The following is a 23,561-nucleotide window of genomic DNA, read 5'->3' on the forward strand; positions in this document are numbered from 1 at the left end:
CTCTCAGCTCCCAGTGGCCACAGTTCGCCGTTCCCAGCCAATGGGAGCTGCAGGAAGTGGTGGCCTGGGAGCTGCGAGCAGCCATACCTGTGGACACTTGGGTAAACAAAGCATCTCACGTCCTACCAGGGGCTTACCTGAACAAACCAAAAAAGAAGTTTGTGAACCCCTGACCTATTGGAATCCTGGGAGCCATCTTCTCCTTGCTGGTATTAGATGGATTGGTGTTTGGTGAGAAGGTGAGGTGCAATTAGGTTAAAAGAGTAACAAGGGGTTTTACACTGTTTAAACAGTGCAAAATAGTTCACTTCTATCAATGATAGACTGTGTATCAGTATGAGGAATGGTTCCTCCAGAAACAATGCAATATTTTGAATCCTTTTTATTTTCTTCAAATTCATGCTTCGTTTATTTATATTTCTCTATAGCTGTTGAAAGTCAATAAATAGAATCAAGTTTCAGGGTTTTCTCATCTCACCTAGTGAGTGTCTTTTTCACTGAGATTATAAATGTGCCTGTCTCTTATCTTTTGAAATTTGCATGCATCACATTTACATGATAAGCTGTGTTCTACTGATAAGTCAACAGTCCTCCAGAATTTCCAAATCTTATCAAACAAAGCTGCTTCAGAAACTGAATCTCACAACTGTTAAAAAAAAAATCTAAGCAGCTGCCATTATACTCTAAGTGTTATATATCATCTGAAAGATTTCTAATTCAGATGTTTTCTTTTTAAGTAGCTCTTTTTCTTGTTTTCTTCCTTCAACAATGTTTTCCTGGTATCTCCATCCGTCATACTATTACATACTGGCCAGCTTATTTATGAACAGCAAATGTATAAAAAATTACATCTTTCCTTTTACAGTTTCATCCATGTTCCACTCCTAGTGAAACCACTTAAACCTGCATATTAATTTATAACTCTCATTTGACAATGGAACACAATACTGATTTATAATTGGACCAAAAGTCTTCTGCCAGTGCTACTAAATTTCAAACAGTCCATACAATATATAGCATCACACACAAATGTAGTGTATGGTGACTACAAAACATAGGCAAAGTTAAGGGCCATTACTACCAGTCTGTCTCTAACTACAAAACTCTTGAGATGTATTTTAACACCAGAAGTATCTCAGTGGGTGAGTTTCTAGATAGCTTAGATTTCCACCTCGTTCCCAAGTTTTGGTCCTGTTGCCTTGATTGAAGTACAGGTGGAAAACCTGTGTTTCTGATAGCAGGGATGACTATTTGGAGATGAGAAGCCATTAGAGAAGCACCATGTCATCTTTGTTTGCAACTTTTTTTTAACTATATGCAAAGTTATTCCTATTGTTGTATCAAGTCATTTTAAATTATTCTAACCATGCTGTAAAACAGTACATATAACAAGATGTTGAATAGAGAGATAGTAAATGATCTTGACATTTAAATTGTCATCCTTAGGATTCACAGTTCACACCGCTCCTAGAGCTGCCGTGTCATTCTGTTTGCCTGTAGACTTAGGAAAACAATATAACATTGGTTCATATTAGAAATAATATCTTCACAACTATAATGTCTGTCTTTAAAGAAGAATTGGTCAAAAGTAAAAAATAAAAGAAGGAGGAAAGATGAATATTTTGTAAATTGAATTTATTGTGTGATCAGTGAGGTAAAAACTATGAATAAGCAATAAGTACTTGTCTGGCTATACCAAAAGAAGGACAGGAGACATTTGACATGGTTTAATTAGTCCGCAACATTATTATTAGATGTCTGGGACTATCTGGCAGATAAAAGTGTACAGTGGAGGTAACCCCATGTTTATTCCATAATTATCCAGGTGGGCTTTTACCAGCTCCTCCTCTTTTTCCATCCAGGTCCTTTCAGCAAATCCATTGCTGGGACCTTACTGTCCACACACCCCCTCCCAGGAGGTTTAAGGTGGGCTATAACAATGGGGGGTTGGCTCCCTGCCATACCAATCATAGGAGTCCCCAACGAGTTGTGACATATGGCCTACTGCCCTTCATGTCATGCATGAACAGAACCCTCCCTGAGCCTGCTGTGGGGAAGGCAAAAAAAACAACCCAACTCCACCCAAGCCAATATGGTGGTAAGGGAAAAATTCCTTCCCAGCCCCCCTAAAAAAGGGGCAGCTAGCGTAATGCACACAGCATGTCTTGACCAAACCTGGTATTTTACCACATAAAGGGGAGGGAGGGTGGGTTCTGCTTCAGACTGCTCTGTGTAAAAGGGAGCTTCAGGGGCAGGGCTGCCCCTCTTAAACCTTCCATTCCTAGGAGATGAGTCAGCGACCATGCTGTACCCTTTTCAACAGTTTTCATCTCCCCCCTGGCCATAAAGCACCATTCCCTTCATTCGGCCAGCCAGCCAAATACTACCTTGCCCCACTTAAAGGTGCAGGGCGGTCATTGTCTGGTGATACGGAAAGGACAGGAGACAGTTTAAATGGGTTTAATTAGGCCACAACTTTATTATTAGATGTCTGGGACTACCCGGCAGATAACAGCGTACAGTGCAGGTAACCCCATGCTTATTCCATAATTATCCGGGGGATAGGGGGGAGTTTACCACATCTCCTTCTTTTTCCATCCAGGGATTTATATTGAGGCAATATGATATTTTCTGTCTTATTATCTATTCCTTTCTTTATTATTCCCAATATTCTGTTTGCTTTTTTGACTTCTGCTGTACATTGAGTGGATGATTCAGAGAACTATTCACAATGACTCCAAGATCTCTTTCTTGAATGGTAACAGTTAATTCAGGCCCCCATCATTGTATATGTATATTTGGGATTATGTTTTCCAATGTGCATTACTTTGCATTTATCAACATTGAATTTCATCTGCCATTTTGTTGCCCAGTCACCCAGTTTTGAGAAATCCTTTTGTAGCTCTTCGCAGTCTGACCATTTATTCCTACCCTTTGTTTCCTATCTTTTAACCAGTTACCAATCCACGAGAGGACCTTCCTTCTTATCCCATGACTGCTTACTTTGCTGAAGAGCCTTTGGTGAGGCACCTTGTCAAAGGCTTTCTGGAAATCTAAGTACACTAAATCTAAGTACACATTGGATCCCCCCTTTCCACATGTTTATTGACCCCCTCAATGAATTATAGTAGATTGGTGAGGCATGATTTCCTTTTACAAAAGACATGTTGACTCTTCCCCAACAAATTATGTCCAGCTATGTGTCTGACAATTTTATTCTTTAGTTTCAACAAGTTTGCCCAGTACTGAAGTCAGGCTTACTGGCCTGTAATTACCAGGGTCATGTCTGGAGCTCTTTTTTAAAAAAATTGGCATCACATTAGTTATCCTCCAGTCATTTGGTACAGAAGCTGATTTAAATGAGAGGTTATAAACTACAGTTAGTAGTCCTACAATTTCACATCTGAGTTCCTCCAGAACTCTTGGGTGAACACCATCTGGTCCTGGTGACTTATTACTGTTTAGTTTATCATTTTTTTCCAAAACCGCTAATGACACCACAATCTTGGACACTGCCTCACATCTGTCACCTAAAAAGAATGGCTCAGGTTTGGGAATCTCCCTCACATCCTCAACTATGAAGACCGATGCAAATAATTCATTTAATTTCTCTGCAATAGCCTTATAGTCCTTGAGTACTCCTTTAGCACCTCGATCGTCCAGTGGCCCCAATAGTTGTTTTTCAGGCTTCCGGTTTCTGATTTACTTAACTTTTTTTTTTTTTTGCTCTTACTTTTTGAGTCTTTGGCTAGCTGTTCTTCAAATTCTTTTTTGGCCTTCCTAATTATATTTTTACACTTCATTTGCCAGAGTTTATGCTTCTTTCTATTTTCCTCATTAGGTTTTAACTTCCACTTTTTAAAGGATGTCTTTTTGCCTCTCACTGCTTCTCTTACTTTGTTAAGAGAGCCACAGTGGCTCTTTTTGTCTCTATTACTATGTTGTTGTTTTTTTTAATTTGGGGTATATGTTTAAGTTGCGCCTCTATTATGGTGTCTTTAAAAAGTTTCCATGCAGGTTGCAGGGATTTTACTTTTGATGCTGTACCTTTTAATTTTTGTTTCACTAACCGCCTCATTTTTTTGTAGTTCCCCTTTCTGAAATTAAATGCTACAGTGCTGGGCCACTGTGGTGTTTTCCCTGCCACAGAGATATTAAATTTAATTATATTATAGTCATTATTACCAAGCGGTCCAGCTATATTCACCTCTTGTACATGATCCTGTGCTCCACTTAGGACTAAATCAAGACTTGCCTCTCATCTTGTGGGTTCCAGGACTAGCTGTTCCAAAAAGCAGTCATTTAAGGTGCCAAGAAACTTTATTTCTGCATCCCATCCTGAGGTGATATGTACCCAGTCAATATGGGGATAGTTGAAATCCCCCATTATTATTGAGGATTTTTTTTATTTTTATTTTAATAGCCTCACTTGTCTCCCTGAGCATTTCACAGTCACCATCCTTGTCAGGTGGTCGGTAATATATCCCTTCTGCTATATTTTTATTATTCAAGCATATAATTACTATCCACAGAGATTCTATGGTACAGTTTGTTTCATGTAAGATTTTTACTTAATTTGATTCTACGCTTTCTTTCACATATAGTGCCACTCTACCACCAGGACTTGTGCTGTCCTTCTGATATATTTTATACACTGTTATTACTGTGTCCCATTTATTATCCTCATTCCACCAAGTTTCTGTGATGCCTATTACATCAATATCCACATTTAATATGAGGAACTCTAGTTCACCCATCCTATTATTTAGACTTCTAGCACTGGTATATGAGCACTTTAGAAACTTGTCACTTTTTAGCTGCCTCCAATTACTTTTTACCTGTCTCATATTGAATGAGACTTTGTTTTCATTTGACTGTTTCTCATCAGCTCCTACCTGTATTTTATCAGCTCCCATACTCTCCTCCTTACTAGGACATATAGAATCTCCATTAGTAGATCCTCCCCTACGGGATGTCTCTGTGCAAACCATGTGCTCCTCCGCATGTGTTGGCTTTTCCTCAGCCCCTAGTTTAAAAACTGCTTTACAACCTTTTTAATTTTAAGTGCCAGCAATCCGCTTCCATTTTGGTTTAGGCAGAGCCCATCCTTTCTTTATAGGCTTCCCTTTCCCAAAAGTTTCCCCAGTTTCTAATAAATCTAAACCCCTCCGCCCTACACCATCATCTCATCCATGCATTGAGACACTGCAGTTCTGCCTGTCTAACTGGCCTTGTGCGTGGAACTGGAAGTATTTCAGAGAATGCTACCATGGAGGTCCTGGACTTCAATCTCTTACCTAGCAGCCTAAATTTAGCTTCCAGGACCGCTCTCCTATCCTTTCATATGTCATTGGTACCTACATGTACAATGACCACAGGTTCCTCCCCAGCACTACACATAAGTCTATCTAGATGTCTTGAGAGATCCACAACCTTCGCACCAGGCAGGTAAGTCACCATGCGGCTCTCCTGGTCATCGCAAACCCAGCTATTTATGTTTCTAATGATCAAATCCCCCATTACTAATACCTGTCTCTTCCTAATAACTGGAGTTCCCTGCGCCGGAGAGGTCTCCTCAGTGCAAGAGGAGACCACATCATCTGGAAGGATCATTTCCCTTTGCTCCAGTTGGATGTTCTCCTTCCCTGAGACTTTCATCCTCCCCAACAGCACAAAGGGTGTCAGACCAGGGGTGGGACCATTCTATTGTGTCCCAGAAATTCTCATTGATGTACCTCTTTGTCTCACTTAGTTCCTCCAGTTCAGCCACTCTGATCTCCGAAGCCAGTACACAGTCTCTGAGGGCCAGGACCAAATGCACACATACACTACCTGCCCATAGGGCAAGTAATCGTACATGTTACACTGGGTGCAATACATTTGGTGAAATAAATTGGAATTCTCAGAGGAAAGTCCATTAAGTGTAGATAGGTGTCTCCCACATTCCACTGTGAGTTAAGTATCAGAGGGGTAGCTGTGTTAGTTAGTTAAGTGTTCCTTGATGAGCCTTGATGAGCCACTTAACTTGAATAGTCCCTTCAAGATGTGCAGGCTAAATACCTTCTGGACATTGCCAGAGGAGCAAACCTATCTGAAATACAAATATAGAGCCAATGCTCATAACTTAAAATACAAAAAATCATACATGCATACAAATAGCATAATCATATCCAGCAGATCATAACCTTTCCTTGTCATAGACACCTTACTTGACACACTTTGTACAAGATTTCTTGCAGTTATATAACAATGGTAGCAACAATGATCGACATGGTCATGTTTTATCAGATAACATCACAGTTATGTATTTGAATGGACACTATATTTATTCAGAATCTAGATCAAAGTCTACTCTCAGCTACATCAACCACTGATGTAGATGGAATTACTCTGCATTCACAACAGTGTAACTAAGACCAGTATTTGGCCCAAAGTATGCTTATAGGCAATGTAAAACACCTTATTCACATTGTGTAGTTTATAAGGGTAGTGGAATCTGGCCCTTTATTTTATGAGATTGGCCCTCATCATGCTTTTGATGTGTTCATGCAGCTCCCATTCAAGTCAACATGGATTCCCCCGACCCCTCATGCATAAATTGGTATTATTTTGTGCTTCATGATTAGCTACAAGAGCCAAAATAGCCCAACAAGGTATATATTTGTGCACTTTTTGGAAAATGAATTGTGCATTAATGTTTATTGTGCTTATTGATCTTAGCTAACAGTTTGATTTATACTGCTTTACCATGAAAAAACAGAGTGCATTTTTCAATTCTAGTTATTAGATTGCTATTTTATGCTTCAAGTTTATTAAATCACCTCTCCCTTTCTCTCTGCCAGCACCGATATTAATGCATAAGATCCTTTTGATCACAACTGTTGCAAAGAAAAGTCAATGGATGAATAATAAAGAAATGTTTTTGAAACAGAATTTTTATCTATTTAAGATATACAGAAACTTAAACGAATCTGGATGAAGATTTTTCTTGAAAGTTTATTATTTGATATTGTGAGCTCGTGACTTAGGAAGTGACTCAAAATCTATCTAGCGGGGCATCTCTGTAGCACTTGAAGAATATCTAAGAGTACATTTTATCTGTCATTTTTATTTTAAAATGAAACAAAACAAAACAACCCAAAGCTCAGCAATATCATTTAGTTTGGTCCATTGTCAATGATCTTGAACCATGTCAACTGGAACTTTGCCATGTTTGTGATACCCTGTAGTTACATTCCAATGTATATACTGTGTACAATCAATATCCATAATTCACTAAGTAGTACAGAGGACATGTTAATAAAAATAGCAATAGCATTTCTAAAATGCAAAGGCCTTTACTAATTTAAATGACTACAAACACCCTCCTGAGATATCTAAACAGGTATTCCCTTTGGGAATGCTGTCTACCTCACAGGAAACAGCCTGAGAAGAAAAGGAACTTGTCAAATGACAAAGAGGGAGACATTGTTGGAAATGGGATTATAACTCATGTGTTTCTGTCTCTAAACCTGTGTTCAAACAACTAGACTATGCATTCTTGTCCCATAGCCTCTGATCATACAGTAATGCTAATACTTCCAAAATAATTTTCTATTGTGAGAGCAGATTGCTCTGAGGAAACCAGTCACATTATTTTGAGATGTTCTCAAGAGTACTTATAGTCACAGCTCTCCAAGCACTCCTGCCAGGCTACTATTTCCCAATACAATCATTTAACTAGAGGTTTAGCACCCAGAAAATGTATAAGGACACTCTGTAGATATACCATATGTCTATACCATGGCAATTCATATATTCTGTAACCAAATACTCCAGTTTCTTAGATTTATCAGTGTTAGGAAGTCTAGTTTGATCTGCATAACATAGGCCAAATAAGCTCCCCAGCAATTTCTGTTTCAAGCCTATAACTTCTGTTTGAGCTATGGCTTATGTTTTGAAAGACAGCCAGTCTTGATTTAAAGACTTCAAGTGATGGAGAAACCACAACATCCCTGGGTTCTAATGGTTAATTATAGTTACCATCTATTCTAACTGTTACCTGACTATTTTAAAAACAGAAAATATAAACAGACCAAGAAATATGCAAATACAGTATTTTATGTACTAGAAAGTACTGTTTGTGAAATAATGCTCTTCAAAGAGGAGCAATCCCCTTTTTCCTTGTTTTTTGCTACCTCTCTGATACTCTACAATCGTCTCTCATTTTTTACTGCACTAGCTATTTAATCAAGATTATAAACTGAATGGGGCAGAGATCTGGTCTTCTTGTATGTCTATAAAGCACTAATGCTTACCTACTGCATTACACCACCAAAATATTAATTATTAAAATATACAATACAATGTAATATTTTATTAATGTTAGTGCTTCATTTTGTTAGATTTGTTTACTTTAACAGTTTCTTTAACTTTTCTCTCTAGCTTTTGTGGTTCCTCTATGATGATGAATTGAATTTGTTAATGATTACAGAAGAAAGATAGATAGGATCTTGTATTATAAGCCATGTGTAAAAAAAATCTTGTATGTGTAGATCAGGCACGCAAACACTGATCCATCAGAATGGCTGTGTAAACATGATGATTCATTGTAAAGATATCCAAGGGATCCAGCTACATAATTAAATTCACACAAAAATCAGTGATCCATATTTAATTATGGACCGGGTTGCTTTGTTTGTCTTTTCAGTAACTCAGCATTGCTACACAGCCACTCAGACTGAATCAAGTTTGTATATCCATATAAAACTGTGTCACAAGTATGAATGTACTGTTGCATTCCCAGAGCTCAAAAGTGCTCAGCATCTCTGACTCAGAACAGGGAATTTGGCATCTGAAGAACAACCCGAGAGTTTTATTTAGGTCACCATCACCAGTATGGAGTCTTCCACAGGTTAGTAGAGGGCTATTATTTTCTCCCAAGAATGGATTGCTTACGTCTACCAGACTGTGACCAGGACGCTTAGAAATGAAAAAGGACAAGGGGAGGAAGTTGGAAGATTTTTACAGATTTGGATCATGTCATTTCAGGGCCTGATGTATAGGACAGAGAAACCTGATAGTGACATTTGCTTGTCTCACTGTATGACTATTTATTGTCCACTGTTCTGGAAAAACAATTAAAGTGTGCAATATCTATTAAAAAGATTAAAAATTTTAAAAAAAAAGAATCCAGCAGGAAGAGCAGAAATAGCCAAAACACTAGTTGCACTGGGGACAGGGAGTAAAATAAGGACCCGTTGTGCCTTCCCTTTTCCTTCCCCCAGGATCTCCTAGATGCAGCACTGCGGAAGAGAAGTACCTCTCGGAGGGCACTAGGACCCATGTGGTACATCCTCAGCCATGTGGCCTTGGGGGAAAATTGTAAAGAGGAACCAGCCAGATACTGCAGCTGCTAGCAGCAGTAGCAGTCTAAGCAAGAACAATCTGGACATGGAACAGTGTACCGCGGCCAATGGGAAACACGATTGGCCAAACCTGAAGACGTGTCTGGTAAACAAACTGGCCCAGCCCACCAGGGTGCTTACCCTGGCGGGCCGCGAGCCAAAGGTTTCTTATCCCTGGTCTAAATGGACCAGTTAATGCGCAACAAGTGAGTGTGCTTAAGAAGTCACACCCTTATAGTCTTCATTGCTTCTCCGTATAGACATGCCCTTAGATACAAGTAACCACTTCTGGTGTTTTTTATGGGTTTATTGGAAAAACACTGATTTTTTTTTGATTTTTTTTGTATTGGGGGTGTTTTAGCCATGTTTATCAATTAAAAGTCAAAAACAGAATCCCTACTTTTAATCTATGAATGTCCCCTCTCCGTTTACTTTTCATTCCATTTATTTTGTCCCTCCGAGGGGAGAGGGAGCTGGTGAGGCAGCAGGGGGATGGTTCATGGAACTAACATGACGTTTGCATCTATCACATTGTTGAATCTGCTTATGTGTGTTCTTCCCTTTTCCTCATCCTCTCTCTGCCTTGTTTATTTAGATTGTAAGCTCTTTGGGGTAGAGAACATCTACTGCAGGGGTTGGCAACCTCTGGCAGGTGGCTCACCAGGGTAAGCACCCTGGCGGGCCAGGCCAGTTTGTTTACCTGCTGCATCGGCAGGTTCGGTGGATTGCGGCTCCCACTGGCTGCGGTTCGCCATCCCAAGCCAATGGGGGAGGCGAGAAGTGCTGCAGGCTGATGAATGTGCTGGCCATGGCTTCCCGCCTCCCGCATTGGCCTGGGATGGGGAACCGCTGACAGTTGAAGCTGCGGTCTGCCGAACCTGCCGATGTGGCAGGTAAACAAACTGGCCCTGCCTGCCAGGGTGCTTACCCTGGTGAGCCACATGCCAGAGGTTGCCAACCCCTCATCTACTGATCTGTGTTTGTACAGTGCCTAGTTCAGTGAGGCACCATTCTTGTTTGACCCTCAGAAATTACCATAATAAACATGATAACATAAAATTATAATTATAACAAGGTCCTTAAGGTGCAATAATAAAAGCATTGTGCATCAGGAAGTTTTCCCAACTTGGTGGAGCTTTTGATGGAATTCAATTGTCCATTCATTCTCTTCTCACTACAAAAAAACAGCAGGACTATGTCAAGCAAAAAGACCATTAGCCTATTGCAGGAGTTTTCAATCTGTGGTCCGTGGACCCCTGAGGTCTGCAGACTATGTTTAAGATTTCCAAACAGGTCCACAGCTCTAGTTGAAGTTTTTTAGGGGGCCCTCAAATGAAAAGGTGAAAGCTACTTGTCTATTGTAACACAGGACTTGGTGGATCAGAGTTGCCAGTTCATAAACATATATATGAAATTGGGAAGTTGCATGATGCATAGTGTGTCAAAGTTCCTCTTCTCCTCTAGTAGGTCCTGCGCTTATTGGCGGATTTCTTCCCCTCAGTGGTTTTCCCCTTGGATGAAACCCATAGTCTGGATCAACTACTCCTATGTCTGATTAGGAGTAGCGGGGCTAGGGGGGAACCCGGGCAGGCCCTCTACTCCGGGTTCCAGCCCAGGGCCCTGTGAATTGCAGCAGTCTCTATAGTGCTACTTGTAACCGCTGCTTGACCGCTACAGCTCCCTGGGCTACTTCCCCATAGCCTCCTTCAAACACCTTCTTTATCCTCACCATAGGATCCTCCTGGTGTCTGATGCTGCTTGATTGTATGGTGTTTTCCTCAATCCTCCAGTAGTACCCCCTCTCAGTTCTTAGTTCCTTGTGTCTCTTGCTCCCAGCTCCTCATGCACACTTCTTTCCTCTGGCTCCTCCTCTCCAGACTGGAGTGAGCTCCCCTTTTTATACCAGGTGCCTTGATTAGCCTGTCCTGATTGGCTGCAGTGCTCCAATCAATGTAGCTCTCTCCGGTACCTTCTAGAAAGTTCTTAATTGGCCCCAGGTGCCTTGATTAGCCTGGAGCAACTGCCATTTTGGTTCCCATGTTACTAGGGATTTGCTTAGCCTGGAGCTAACATACCTGCTCCTCAATACTTTCCTGTAGCCATCCGGCCTTGCTCCATCACAATAGATTCTGAAGAAGTCCAGCTTTTATAGGAAAACACAGAATGGAATACTATTCCAACCACATTCTAGAGAAAAAAAGCAGGGTCTCTATTCTAAGGTGATTATTGAAGATTCTGCCTATGTCTTGGTCTGTTAGTTATGGAAACTTTATCTATATAGTGGAGATATATCTGGTTTCAACAATTGCCTCAGCTAGAGTAGAAAGGTATTGAAAGATGTCTATGGAAGTCTGAAGATGAAGTAGATACCTTATGAACCGCAATGAGCGTGAGAGACGTTGAACTTTTATCTGATCTTATTTTATTCTGTTGTATATTTTGCGAAACATTTGAAGAGGTTTTCTACAGGCAGTGGAAGAAGAAGACAAAAAAGGCTACCGTATCTTAGCAACCCAAGACAGCTTGGGTGAATAAGTCCAGCAACAAATTGAGTGTCAAGAAAGCTAATGATATAGGATGTCCCCTGCCAATATTTTGCAATTAAAACAAGAGCTAAAATATAAATAAATAAAGTAACTGAAATCAAATGGCCACTAATGAAATTATGGACTAAAATTAAAGCTTTGCATTATTTTATTTTAGATAGCTGCTTACCTGATTATATACTGCTTGATTTTTTAAAGAAACTTTTAATAAACACATCCCTCAAGTAGAGCTCAGGGAATAAACTATAATCTATAGGTTCATATAAAAAGGGACCTGTAGTGACGATGGATATGGGCAGACTAAGAGGGTGTGAAGGTGATAAAGGATCAATGGTTGAAGGTGATGCTTGGTTAATGTGCCTTGTCTGTTTTAGCCTGAGGAGATAGCGCTATCTTTCAGCGTTCATCCACCTGATGTTCACCTGGTGATATCTATGCATGCTACAATACTGGTCCTTTTTTCTTCACCTGCAGATGCAGTCTCTTAACCTCTTGCATTTCTCATATTCCAACAGCCTCTTTATATGTCCTTATCCCATGCTGCAGCTGAAGGAATATTTAATCTTCAGTCATTTTTTTCTCGAGTTTTTTAAGGGGCTTGTTACTCTTCCTTTTCTGTCCCCTTGAGATGTCACTGCTGAGGTATGGGTGATGGCTCAGGAGATCCATTAAAACTTTCTTCATTTTGCAATGTAGTGGGGAAGCAGCAGATAAGAAATCATCATTATATTTTGCATCTGAACCATACCCGTGTTGCAAGTCTGGAATGCAGCTGTGTAATGTACAGATAGGGCTTTGCAGAACACATTGTTAGTGTTATCCTTTTAATATCATCCATCTTGTACATTTTTTCTCCCTATAACTAACACTGTTTTTTAGGAAGAAATGTGGGAAACAAACAAGCAAAAAAGAGCCATCAAATACAGATTGTTAGTGTAAATAAATTGTACTTACCAAAAATTCCTTTTTTCCTGAAATTGAATGTTTTTATTATAAATGTATGCCCTTAAATAATATTTATGATGTTGCACTCCATATGTTTTATGGAAATATGCTAATGAGTATGAATATAATATAACTGGAATATGCTTTATGCAAAAGGTCTCTTGTAAGGTATCATTACAAAGCTTATAATCTACTGAGTGTGTTCATCCTATTTCTAAGTATGTATCATTCTTGTATCTGGAGCAAGAAATATAAAGTACAACTCTGAGGTACTATTGTAATTATGCAAAGTGTGGGCCATTGGTTTAGAATCTTGATGGCTCCCATTTTCTAGGACAATTGGTTGTAAATGGCTCTGTTTACTTGCAAACCTCCCTGGATATGTGCAGGCCAGCCCTGGAAAAATGAAGAATGAGGTCTTACAGGACATGTGACCATGTCACGGGATACTGGAATCCGTCTTAAACCTGTTGCTTTTCCATTTAGAAAGAGGGGTGGGCATCCAGAGTGACAAAAGATTCCCGCCTTGTGCCAAAGCTATAAAAGGGAGTGTAAGAGAAAAAAGAGGGTGGCCAGTTACCACCTGAGCTGGAACTAACAAGGACTATACCAGGGGAAAGGATTGGACCCAGACTAGGAAGAAGTCTAATCTGTGAAAGAAGCTTATTGGGACATCTCTGAGGGTGAGATTTACCTGTCTTCAGTTTCTTAATGTATTAGGCTTAGACTTGTGTGTTTTTGCTTTATTTTGCTTGGTGACTTACTTTGTTCCGTCTGTTATTACTTGAAATCATTTAAATCCTACTTTTTATACTTAATAAAACCACTTTTGTATATTAAGGAACCCAGAGTAAGTGATTAATACCTAGGGGAGCAAACAGCTGTCCATATCTCTTTATCAGTGTTATAGAGGGAGGACAATTTATGAGTTTACTCTGTATAAGCTTTATACAGAGTAAAATGGATTTATTTGCAGTTTGGATCCCACTGGGAGGTGGTGTATGGGTGATGGAGATAGGAAACCTGCTAAGTGGTTTTCAGTTAAAGCCATAGTTTTGGGGGCATGGCTCAGACCTGGGTCTGTGTTGCAGCAGGCTAGCGTGTCTGGCTCAACAAGACAGGGTTCTGGAGTCCCAAACTGGCAGGGAAAATGGGCTCAGTTTTAATTTCAGCATATCAGGTGGCAGTCCCAAGGGGGTCTCTATGACCGAACCCATTGCAATATCTTTATTGGAACAACAAATGGAACTGAGTAGTAATAAGAGCCAATGGCAAAGATTTCTGAATATTCCCTCCTGTACTTGAGAGTACCATTTTAACATGGACAAATTACATTTGGATCTAAACATTTTAAAATGATGTTCATGGCTGTTTATAGTAACAATAACAACAGTGTATATCATATTCAATGACACACCGTGAAAGGCTGCTTTGCCATGTAATGTAGTTGTGGATCTGGAAAGAGGGATATCAAAAGGTTCATTGTGATGAGAGCAGGAGAATGGAAAGAGATTAAATGTAGGATAAACTTTTACATTAGGTGCTAAATAACTATTCCAATCATCCATGCCAGTGAAAATTAGCCTATTATACTGATTAGCTGTAAATGAGCAGACTATGCACGTTGCCTGTAGAATTTAGCTCTGTGACAGAGTGCTGGTATCTGTCAATAAGTCATATTTAATATGGAGTAAATGTATAGTAAAATTGAATTATGGATGTGTAAATTATTTTTCTGAACCTAGTCAAAAGTAAGGAAGGAAGCTCACCTTGCAGACAAAACAAACAAACAAACAACAAAAAAATCTACTAGAGCCATATACTAAACTTTTGTAAGGGGGTGAATTAGCACCTCTAATATCAGCCTTCCCCAGAGTGAGGGGATAGAAATTTTAGTCAGTGATTGTATTTGTAAGCCTGCAAAGGATTGTTTCAGGGGTAAAATCAGAGACATCAAAGTGGGGGAAATTTCAGTAAAAACAGATATACAGGGTACTTTACAAAAAAATCCTTATTTGCCTATTTTGTACTTATTATTATTACTACATGTTTCCCACCTCAATGTTGGTGCACAGGGTGGAAACCAGTCTCTTTCATTCTTCTCTCTCATTTGCTGTTGCTTCTCTTTGTCCTATGGTGTTGAGATAAACAGTTCTGCCCTCCATGCTAAGAGTTCTTCTTAATGTTTCTCTTAGGTGACCTTGTTTCCTCACTCCAGCTGGCTTCAACTTGATAGCTTCATGTGGGAGTCTGTGTGCTGGCATCTGAAGTATGTCCAGCTCCTCCTTCTGATTCTGGTAGAAGAGCTTCTGTTGGTAAGAAATCTTTCCAACCAAAGCCCCCAACATTTCCAGGTACTTGTTTTTAAAGGTGTCTACTTTTCTTCCTACCATTTTAGTATCTCTCCAGTTCTTACAGCCAGAAATTAGCACTAAGAATTACATTTGAATTAAAATGGGTGCCATCCTATCCTTGATGTCACTTCTTTCTTGAGGTCCCCATTGGTTACTATAGTGCTGCCAGGTAGATGAATTGTTGTACTTTCTTGATATTTTTGACTTCTAATGTGATATAACTGCTCAAGGATTTCTGTTTTAGCATAACTAATTTTGAGCCCTGCTTAGCCTGCTACTTTTGCAAGGTTATCTGTAACTTTTCAGGGGTGTCAGTAGTGTGATATCAACAGCAAAATCAACAGCAAAGTCTAGGTCTTCTATGCATTTGCCATCTACCCATGCTATGCCAGTGTTTCTGTTGTTAATATACTTCTTCATTATCCAGTCTGTGACAATGCCAAACAGTGGGGGTAAAATGCAGCCTCACTTCATGCCAGTGTCAACACTGAACCACTGTGTTGTCTGGTTCTTCACCCTTAAAGAGCACTTCCCACCTCCATACAGGGCCGTGATGATGTTGATGACAAACTGGAATTTCATAGGACTGAAGAATATTACAAAATGAATGTCTGTGGATGCTGTCAAATGCCCTTTGAAAAATAAATGAAACTGATTAAGAGGGGATATTTCCATTCTATAATTCACCTACCATCCTTCTCAGCGTGAATATCTGTTCTACACAGGATCTCTTGGGCCTGAATCCAGTCTGTTCTTCTAGAAGCTTTGCATCCACTTCCTCTTTCATCCCATATAGTTCTGTAAGAGAGAGGGAGAGCCTGGAGCACTGGGCCTGGTGTAAGACCTGAGGCTTGAACCATAGTCAGCAAAGTCAGGCCAGACCGTGAACCAAAGTTAGGCCATGTATTAAAGCAGATGCCTACGAGTTAACTATCGGATACATGAAATTGGCAAGGGCACTGCTAGCATTGCTAAAACACAGACACTCCTAAAGAGCAACAGATACTGGGTATGTATCAGAGGGGTAGCCGTGTTAGTCTGGATCTGTAAAAGCAGCAAAGAATCCTGTGGCACCTTATAGACTAACAGACGTTTCACAGCATGAGCTTTCGTGGGTGAATATCCACTTCTTCGGATGCAAGTAGTGGAAATTTCCAGGGGCAGGTATATATATGCAAGCAAGAAGCAAGCTAGAGATAACGAGGTTAGTTCAATCAGGGAGGATGAGGCCCTGTTCTAGCAGTAGAGGTGTGAAAACCTCTACTGGGTATGTATGTGAACACAATCCAAAAGATTAGCCCCTGACCTTACACCAGATAAGAGGGTTTGTCAGAAGAGATGAATAGCGATGTTTTGCTCGAGACATCTGGAGCAAGGTACAAGGGGAGTTAACAAGAAGGTGTCATGAAACATGTAAGGTGGTAAGTAAGTTGTTTGTCTCAATCTATAAATGTTGGGGTACCTCACCTTAATTCTTTGTGAGGTCTAGGGGACAGCAGAAATTCTCACTGCTGACTGAGCCATTCCTTGCCAGGGGGCACTCCTGTATTAGTGTAGCTATAGCTCCTATGTGATGCTAGAACTGTGATTTGAGGACAATAATCCTGGCTACGTGCCTTTGTCACCTAATTGTGCATGTGGTTTTCTTTATGAGTAACATAGAGGTCTGCTGAATTAGCAGGCTGCATTCTCTGCTAATGCTAATAACACTGGAGCTCCAAGAATATAAGCACTGACAAGCTGTAACAACCTGTTGTCAACATTCTTCAGCAGCATTATTAACAGTATTACAGTGCAGAAGGCTTTCCCTACAACAGAGAGTAATGTAACTGCTCTCCAGTTGTTACAGTCAGTAAGATCACACTTTTTTGGGTATTCTGACAATGCTTCAGTATTTTCATTGGTCAGGAGAGGGTCTCTTTTCCTCACAAACATCATTTAATACTTCTGTCAATTTCTTTAGGACGGTGGTATCAAGTATTCTTAGCATTTTTTCTGTAATCTGATTCTTTTCCACCACTGAGATTTTTTTTTTCAAATTTCTAACTGCTGCCTGAACTTCTGACATCTCTTTTGGACCAATTTTAATGTCAAGTTGATCAGGCTCATATCTTTCTTCAAAGTCTGGTGCTCAGGTGGGGCTAAGTCTATTGAGGACTTCTTTGAAATACCCTGCCCATCTGTTTTTCTGTTATACCTAAGTTGTAAGCATTTTTTCTCATTGATTTTTATTAGCCAATGCCCTATTTTGAAATTTCTACACATGGTTTTAGTCACTAGATAAACACTCTCTGGTTCCTATCATAAAAGCAGATTCAGCTTTTGATGCTGATTCAGAGAGTAATGTAACTGCTCTCCAGTTGTTACAGTCAGTAAGATCACACTTTTTTGGGTATTCTGACAATGCTTCAGTATTTTCATTGGTCAGGAGAGGGTCTCTTTTCCTCACAAACATCATTTAATACTTCTGTCAATTTCTTTAGGATGGTGGTATCAAGTATTCTTAGCATTTTTCTGTAATCTGATTCTTTTCCACCACTGAGATTTTTTTTTTTCAAATTTCTAACTGCTGCCTGAACTTCTGACATCTCTTTTGGACCAATTTTAATGTCAAGTTGATCAGGCTCATATCTTTCTTCAAAGTCTGGTGCTCAGGTGGGGCTAAGTCTATTGAGGACTTCTTTGAAATACCCTGCCCATCTGTTTTTCTGTTATACCTAAGTTGTAAGCATTTTTTCTCATTGATTTTTATTAGCCAATGCCCTATTTTGAAATTTCTACACATGGTTTTAGTCACTAGATAAACACTCTCTGGTTCCTATCATAAAAGCAGATTCAGCTTTTGATGCTAGGTCTTTATCATATCTCTGGTTTATCTTTCCACGCATTGCTTTTTCGCACTCTCTTATACTCCCTCCTTGGTATTTTTCCTCCAATAGTTCATTGGTCTTAACATTCAGAAGTATTTTTCCAGTATTTTTCTTGCCTCAGTGAGATGTCATGTCTCTTGGCTTACCCAGTTCTTGCTCCATCTAGGTTGATACCCAACTGTGACTGCTGCAGCTTCAATCACATTGTGTCTGAATGTTGCTCAATTTATTTCACATCTAGTCTGTGTCTGACCCTTCCTCTGCGTCTGGCAGTGCCTTAAATCTGTTTCATAGTTCCAGTCAGAATTTCTCACCGTAATCTTTTGTTTTCAGTGTTGCACTGTTGATTTTCTTTACCACTTTCTGTTTAAAATTGATCTCTCAAACTTAGTTTCAGTTTTTCAAACCAAAGATTGTAATTGCTGCTAACATCTGCTTAATATAACACCGGTATATCTTGGACTGATGACCTGAATCTTGAGCTGATGCAGTTGTGATGATTTTTTTTCTTTTTTCCATCTGATGATTCCATGTTTCTTTATGTTGATGGTTCCCGACCCATGCTTCCATTCCTTTGTTGTCACATCCTTCTTCAGCATTAAATTCGCCCATCACAAGGAGTAAGTCATGTTTAGATATTCTGTCAATCACACTTTGGAGGCAATTGTGGAACTCATCTTTATCCTTATTGCTATGTTCCTCTGTTGGAGCATAGCAATGTATGAGTGACATGTTTAAGAATGTGGTTTGTAGTCTAGTGCCTATGATGAATTGGCTAATAAGTTCCCAGTTGATGAGTGATTTTTCAGCAGATTCTGTCATAATGAGTGCTACTCCCTCTGAGTGTTTGTTGTCACTATGATCTGAGTAAATCAGATGATTCTTCTCTTGCTTGAAGAGCTTCTTATCTGCAACTATCAATCTGCTCTCACCGATACCCAGCATTTCAAATCTATAGCTGTCCATCTCCCTTATGATCTGTGAAATCTTGATGTTTGAAGCATTGCTTTTTACATTCTAATAACCAACTCTGAAGTGTTTTCTTGCTGCCAGAAACAAACTTTCCAGGATCCTCACCTCTACCTGCAACAGGCTTTCCCCAGGAGCCTTCATGCAGCATGAGGGTTTGGCAGTGTTTATTTTCATTGGAATGGTAGACCTAGTGATGGAGGATGTGGAGAAAGCTAGTGTACTCAATGCTTTTTTTGCCTCTGTCTTCACAGACAAGGTCAGCTTCCAGACAGCTGCACTCTGCAGCACGGTATGGAGAGGAGGTGACCAGCTCTCTGTGGAGAAAGAAGTAGTTCGGGACTATTTAGGAAAGCTGGACGAGCACAAGTCCATGGGGCCAGATGCACTGCATCCGAGGGTGCTAAAGGAGTTGGCCGATGAGATTGCAGAGCCATTGGCCATTATCTTTGAAAAATCATGGCGATCGGGGGAGGTCCCGGACGACTGGAAAAAAACTAATGTAGTGCCCATCTTTTAAAAAGAGAAGAAGGAAGATCCAGGGAACTACAGGCCAGTCAGTCTCACCTCAGTCCCTGGAAAAATCATGGAACAGGTCCTCAAGGAATTAATCCTGAACCACTTAAAGGAGGGGAAAGTGATCAGGAACAGTCAGCATGGATTCACCAAGGGCAAGTCATGCCTGACTAACCTAATTGCCTTCTATGATGAGATAACCGGCTCTGTGGATGAGGGGAAAGCAGTGGATGTGCTATTTCTGGACTTTAGCAAAGCTTTTGATACAGTCTCCCACAGTATTCTTGCCAGCAAGTTAAAGAAGTATGGGCTGGATGAATGGACGGTAAGGTGGATAGAAAACTGGCTAGATGGTCGGGCTCAACGGGTAGTGATCAATGGTTCCATGTCTAGTTGGCAGCTGGTATCAAGTGGAGTGCCCCAAGGGTCGATGCTGGGGCCGGTTTTATTCAATATCTTCATTAACGATCTGGAGGATGGTGTGGACTGCACCCTTAGCAAGTTTGCAGATGACACTAAACTGGGAGGAGTGGTTGATACGCTGGAGGGTAGGGATAGGATACAGAGGGACCTAGACAAATTAGAGCATTGGGCCAAAAGAAATATGATGAGGTTCAACAAGGACAAGTGCAGAGTCCTGCACTTAGGACGGAAGAATCCCATGCACTGTTACAGACTAGGGACCGAATGGCTGGGCAGTAGTTCTGCAGAAAAGGACCTAGGGGTTACGGTGGACGAAAAGCTGAATATGAGTCAACAGTGTGCCCTTGTTGCCAAGAAGGCTAATGGCATTTTGGGTTGTATAAGTAGGGGCATTTCCAGCAGATCAAGGGATGTGATCATTCCCCTCTACTCAGCACTGGTGAGGCCTCATTTGGAGTACTGTGTCCAGTTTTGGGCCCCACACTACAAGAAGGATGTGGATAAATTGGAGAGAGTCCAGCGGAGGGCAACAAAAATGATTAGGGGGCTGGAGCACATGACTTATGAGGAGAGGCTGAGGGAACTGGGATTGTTTAGTCTGCAGAAGAGAAGAATGAGGGGGGATTTGATAGCTGCTTTCAACTACCTGAAAGGGGGTTCCAAAGAGGATGGATCTAGACTGTTCACAGTGGTAGAAGATGACAGAACAAGGAGTAATGGTCTCAAGTTGCAGAGGGGGAGGTTTAGGTTGGACATTAGGAAAATTCTTTTTCACTAATAGGGTGGTGAAGAACTGGAATGGGTTACCTAGGGAGGTGGTGGAATCTCCTTCCTTAGAGGTTTTTAAGGTCAGGCTTGACAAAGCCCTGGCTGGGATGATTTAGTTGGGTTTGGTCCTGCTTTGAGCAGGGGGTTGGACTAGATGACCTCCTGAGGTCCCTTCCAACCCTGAGATTCTATGATTCTATGATTCTATGGTTCAGTTTTTATAACCTGTGAGGTGTTTTTTTACAAAGCTATTTGTAGGTGATGAGCCTTGTGCTCTACCTTCCATAGTTTATCCAGGCTTGGGATCATATAAAAGTGCATCAGGCAGAGAAGACGTGATATAACAGATAACTGACAGGGAGGAAAGGTCCCTTGTAGGAAGTACTCAGAGTAAAAACTGAGGTACTGCATAGTAGAATGAAGCATAGAGGATTTGCAAGACCAGTGATGCTGCCATACCTGAAGCTTCTGGGGGAATGTGACAAAGTGGGAATGTTCTTGATGTGTTATGTGAATGCTGAGTGGGGAGTATTGACCTGGGAAGGTTGCAGGGGAGTTGTGCTGGGACGGCCTGCCTTGGGGAAGGGAGCATACCTGAGCATGTAACCTGAGAAACTGCCTGGGGAAACTGGACAAAGGCTGGAAGAGGAGCTGGGGGAATGCTGAGTGAGAGGCTGAAGGGTTTTTCAGTTTGAAGCTGGCTGGGGAATGGAGAGGGGCGCCCCGACAGGGCTTGGGCTTCTCAATGGGGCTGTGGCCTCCCTAGGGGCTCCAGATGGACCTAACTAAAGGGGGTTCTGTTATCTGTACTGGCAAGACCTGTTTTGGACTGTGTTCCTGTCATCTAAATAAACCTCTGTTTTGCTGGCTGGCTGAGAGTCACGTCTGACTGCAAAGTGGGGGTGCAGGACCCTCTGGCTTCCTCAGGACCCTGCCTGGGTGGACTCGCTGTGGGAAGCGCATGGAGGGGCATATGCTGAATGCTCCAAGGAGAGACCCAGGAGGTGAAGCCGTGTGAGCTTCTTGCCCTGAAGACAGTTTGCTCCAAGGGAGAGGAGGCTCCCCAAAGTCCTGACTGGCTTTGTGGGGAGCAGTTCCAGAGCAGTTCCAGGGACTCCATGATAGGGAGAAAGCACCTCAGATGGCACCAGAACTGCTGAGGCCTAGATAGGTCCCTCACCCAAGGGTACACAACCAGCTAGGACAACCAAATGCTACTAACATGCCTGGGGCAGCTGTTAGGTTTGCCTATGTAATAGAGACTTTGATGGCTCGGGGGCCTTGTGGTTAGCATCCTTAGTGCCCCTTCCCTGTGGATATGTCTTTCAGTCCAGTCCCTCTTTTAATCAGAGGTGCAGTGAGGTGGGCAGGATATTTATGTGCCTCCTGTAGTAGGGGTAGTTGGTAGGAGAGTCCGGGCCAACCCACTCCACCGGGCACTGATCCAGGGCTCTTGGAGAGTGACAGTGCCTGGCCTTCGAAGGTGTTCACTGAGTTACCTTCTCTGGGTCTTTTCTTACCACTGGCTTTTCTCCACCAGTCTCCAGTCCAACATAAGGCAAAAAGAAAAAGAAAAGGCAAGTAAACTGTCAGCCCTAACTGGGCTCAGCATACAGTCTTATTCCCTTAGGAGGCTTTTCTGTTGCCCTTGTCACGAGCCTTGAGAGTAGGTCTGTCCTCCATCCCAGGCTTCATTGTGGGCCAGGGCTTGTATGTAATTCCTCCAGATTCTAAGAACTTTGACATTGGGGGTTAGGCAAATTCACACCTATGGAGAGATACCACTAGTTCAAACTGGATTTTCCAGAGATCAACAGACCAAGAAAGAAACTTGGGGGGGATCCTAACTTTAAGCTGATCAGGACCTTCTTTGTTGGGGTGATTTCTGGTAAGCTTATTAGAATGTGTGTAGACTCTTTTATTGTTTTAAGAGGTTTTCTCTGTAATGCTTTCATCTTACTCAGGGGTCGGCAACCTCTGGCACGCGGCTCACCAGTGTAAGTACCCTGGCAGACTGGGCCAGTTTGTTTATCTGCCGTGTCGGCAGGTTCAGCAGACTATGGCTCCCACTGGCCGTGGTTTGCTAACCCAGGCCAATGGGGGTGGTGGGAAGCCACGGCCAGAACATCCCTCAGCCCACGGCTCTTCCTGCTGCCCACATTGTCCTGGGATGGCGAACCGCGGCCAGTGGGAGCCGTGATCCGCTGAACCTGCTGACGCAGCAGGTAAACACACTGGCCTGGCCCACCAGGGTGCTTACCCTGATGAGCTGCATGCCAGAGGTTGCCGACCCCTCATCTTAATAATCATAGAATATCAGAGTTGGAAAGGACCTCAGGAGGTTATCTAGTCCAACCCCCTGCTCGAAGCAGGATCAATCCCCAGGCAGATTGTTGCCCCAGTTCCCTAAATGGCCCCCTCAAGGATTGAACTTGCAACCCTGGGATTAGCAGGCCAAGGCTCAAACCACTGAGATATCCCTCCCCTTTTTTATAAAAAAAAAAGATTAGGGTTAGAAGGGACCTCAGGAGGTCATCTAGTCCAACCCACTGCTCAAAGCAGGACTAATCCCCAAGCAGATTGTTGCCCCAGTTCCCTAAATGGCCCCCTCAAGGATTGGGCTCACAACCCTGGGTTTAGCAGGCCAATGCTCAAACCACTGAGCTATCCTCCCCTCCCCAATAAATGTGCTTCCTTAGAAAGAGCTGTGTGTTAACTTAATTGTGAGCAATTGCACTGTTTACAGCCTCTGAGGAGATAGCAAAGGCAGTCTCCCTTGCTGGG

This window comes from Mauremys mutica, chromosome 1 (genome assembly GCF_020497125.1).
Source record: "Mauremys mutica isolate MM-2020 ecotype Southern chromosome 1, ASM2049712v1, whole genome shotgun sequence".
NCBI classification, from domain to species: Eukaryota; Metazoa; Chordata; order Testudines; family Geoemydidae; genus Mauremys; species Mauremys mutica.